Below are 3,530 nucleotides of genomic sequence, written 5' to 3' on the forward strand. Positions count from 1 at the left end.
ACAACATCCACATCTTTCTCACCAACCTCCTAAGATGCCTTCTCGGCCATCTCCACATCTGGCCCCTCCATTTCAATAGAGCGCTTCTTCTTGGAAGACAAGAAGCTCTAGAGGGTAACCCCAATGGGAGACTCTTTGTCATCACATGGTATCAATTTCTCAATGCCATCGACGACAGCATCCAAATCTTTCTCACCTTCATGTTGCTCTTACCAAATCCATCGCTAGTTGACAGGCTTGATGCTTCACTTGCGCTCAAACCTTGCACTCGAGGACTACTTGTGGTGCCATTGGGGCTCACACCCTGCTCTTTGGGAATGCTCTTTAAATGCTCTATGCCGACAGTCTTCAGTGATGAACCAGCTTGTGAACCTTCAAGACCACCTGCACAATGTACAAAAAAGACTTGGAACACTCTATTGGTGATTTCCACCACTGTATAGGTGGTTTCTAGCACTATATTGGTGGTTTTTACCACTATATTGAGGGTTTCCACCATTGTATTGGTGGTTCAACCACTTTATTACTGAATTCCACCGCCACGAAATGAAGTACCCACCGAAAAATCTTAAAACCCAACTACTTTTGACCAATTTCAATATGTTTCCACCATTGTATAGGTGGTTTCCATCCACCATTGTATATGCGATTTCTACCACTGTATAGGTGGTTTTCCATGACTGTATAGGTGGTTTCCAGCACTATATCGATGGTTTTTACCACTATATTGAGGGTTTCCACCATTGTATTGGTGGTTTCAACCACTTTATTGCTGAATTCCACCACGGCGGAATAAAGTAACCACCGAGAAATCTTAAAACCCAGCTACTTTTAACCAGTTTTAAGAGGTTTCCACCACTATATAGTTGGTTTCCACCACTGTATAGGTAGTTTCCACAATTGTATAGGTGGTTTCCAGCACTAAATTGGTGGTTTTTACCACTATATTGAGGATTTCCACCATTATATTGGTGGTTTCAACCACTTTATTGTTGAATTTCACCACCACGAAATGAAGAACCCATCGAGAAATCCTAAAACCCAGCTACGTTGACCAGTTTCAATAGGTTTTCACCACTTATAGGTGGTTTCCAGCATTATATTGGTGGTTTTTACCACTATGTTGAGGGTTTCCACCATTCTATCAGTGGTTTCAACCACCCAAGAGTGAGGTACCCAATAAGAAATCTTAGAACCCAACAACTTTTTACTATTAGTGTCTACCATTGCACTATTAGAAACAATGTCCTGGTGTGCTTACTAGACTAGTTTCTACTAGGTCACTAGTTTTAACATGGGCCTTCATTGCTTTAAAGTGCAGGCAATTGTGGTTTCTAGCAGGTCTATCGGCGCTCTCTACTTATCCCAAGCTTATGGTTTATCATTCCAAGGATCATTTCTAGCAGGTCCAAAGTAGATTCCACCAGTACCAAATTGGTTTCTACCACTCTATGGGAGGTTTCTACCATCTAGCAGATCATTTATATGGCACTAGATGCTCCCCCCACAAATGTCCAGGTGCAGTCTTTTGGTTTCTACCATAATAGTGGTAGAAATAATTTCCTGGTGTGCTTCCTAAACTAGTTTCTACCAAGTCACTGGTTTGTACATGGGCCTTCGATCACTACTTTATAGTGGAGACAATTATGGTTTCTAGCAGGTCTACTAACGCTTTTTAATTATCCCTAGCTTATGGTTTATCATTCCAGGGATCATTTCTAGCACTAGGTCCAATGTGGATTCCACCAGTACCAGAATGGTTTCTACCACTCTATGGGAGGTTTCTACCAATTATAAGATCATTTCTATGTCACTAGGTGCTCCCCACACCAATGTCCAGGTGCAATCTACTACATATTAAAGCGAGCCAGGTTTGCAAATGAACATACCAACTAATAGAGACTTCTTGGGAACTAAGGGTGGACACATTCATCATGCATCATCGATAATTACTCGATTGCAGCCATTGTACATGCACATATTTCTACTTCCACACAGATATGCAAAGCATAAGAGATGGTAGGGGTGTTTTCATTGCAGCATACAAACACCCACTACCTCATTGTCAGGAAATCCCAAGTTGCAGGATGCACAAACGTCTTCGACAATGAGACAGCTTGATCTATGATTGTCTGATGGGGGAAATGGATGAATTGTGTACACATGATTTTTCCCCAGCATTTTAAGTATGTCTTTGCATAACTCCAGCTTGTGGACATCCTGGTCAAGTGATTCTTGCACCCTATCCCTCTTTGCCTGGCAAGTTGTCACACGCTTCTCATAGTCATGCATCTCTAAGCGGCTCCTAGAAGCTGTTAAACTTCCTTTGCACCTTTAATGTCAGCACGGATTCTTATGATTTTCTCCGTGTTTGCAGTTTCACACGCTGCCTCTATTGCTTCCAATTGGCACTGAGAATCTGCCAGCTTCTTTTGAAATACAGCTACGCCATCCGAGAGACCTTCCTGTCTATGCGTGTCTGCCTTTGCTGCCTCCAAGTCTACATTCATTCTCTGCAACTTCTCTTTCTTCTCATGAACCCTCTCACTGCAGGTGCTAACCATTTTCTTTGCTGCCAATATATGGTTTTGCAAGTCCACATTTATAGTGGTCATTTGCTCTACCTCATGCTTCCCTTCAAGATTCACATTGAGTAGAGGTAATGCTGCAACTCGCTCATGTGGCCCCATTGGCCTCTCTCCACCTATTAACTTTCTGGGCATAATTGCCTTTCTTTATGACATTGGCCACAACTTCTTCATCGAACATGGACCAAGCAATAGGTTTTCTTAGTCTTTCTTCTTTTATTGGTCTCTTCTAAGTTGTGCTACGAGATGTGCAATTTTCTAGAACAAAAGCACGGGCATAGGCAATAGAAACAATGTAATTTATGGGAGGTTCCTGGTATACCTTATGGTGCTATAGCATGAATGACTCATAAAACTCTGGCTTCACTGTTTTACAGTGAACCTTTGGACTTCCTCTTCAAGGCTCTCCGAACATGGTGAGCCACATGCCTTTGGGCACATCATTGTCAGTCAGCTGTCGTGGACTCTCACCCATGAGGCTAAGGCCATAATCCTAATAGAACTCCTCCTGACTGCAACAGAACTTTCCTTAGCGTGGATATTTGATTTTGGGGGCATGCCAACGACCACCTGCTTCACAAACAAAATACCTCACATGCAACCCTATAAACCTACACCGCAAAGTCACAGAATGAGTCAAGTACTTGTCGGTGTAATGCTCTTCTATCCCATGAAAGTGGAATGCTTTCAATCCTAAACCTTGTCTCCCTTGTTGTTCAAGGTCCTACTGTTTTGTGCCCCTCAGTGGCCTAATTCTTCAAGTAGCATGCTTATAAGCATCCAGGGTGCTTTCATTCTTTTGAGAGCCGTCTTTTTCAAGCTTCTACATACTCTCTCTCTCTCTCTCTCTCTCTCTCTCTCTCTCTCTCTCGTGCATGCGCACTCACTCGCTTGCTTGTGGCAAGTAAGTTGGGCCACATTCCCTCTCCGCTTCATCATTGT

The 3,530-nt window shown here is 42.8% G+C and overlaps 1 pseudogene; it reads right to left on the reverse strand.

Moving 5' to 3' along the window:
- Positions 1-2,315: 2,315 nt before the first annotated feature.
- Positions 2,316-3,146, reverse strand: LOC147436231 (uncharacterized; annotated as a pseudogene).
- Between the last annotated feature and the right edge of the window lie 384 nt (positions 3,147-3,530).

The sequence above is a fragment of the Adiantum capillus-veneris genome, chromosome 18, assembly GCF_014529385.1.
Source record: "Adiantum capillus-veneris isolate H3 chromosome 18, ASM1452938v2, whole genome shotgun sequence".
NCBI classification, from domain to species: Eukaryota; Viridiplantae; Streptophyta; class Polypodiopsida; order Polypodiales; family Pteridaceae; genus Adiantum; species Adiantum capillus-veneris.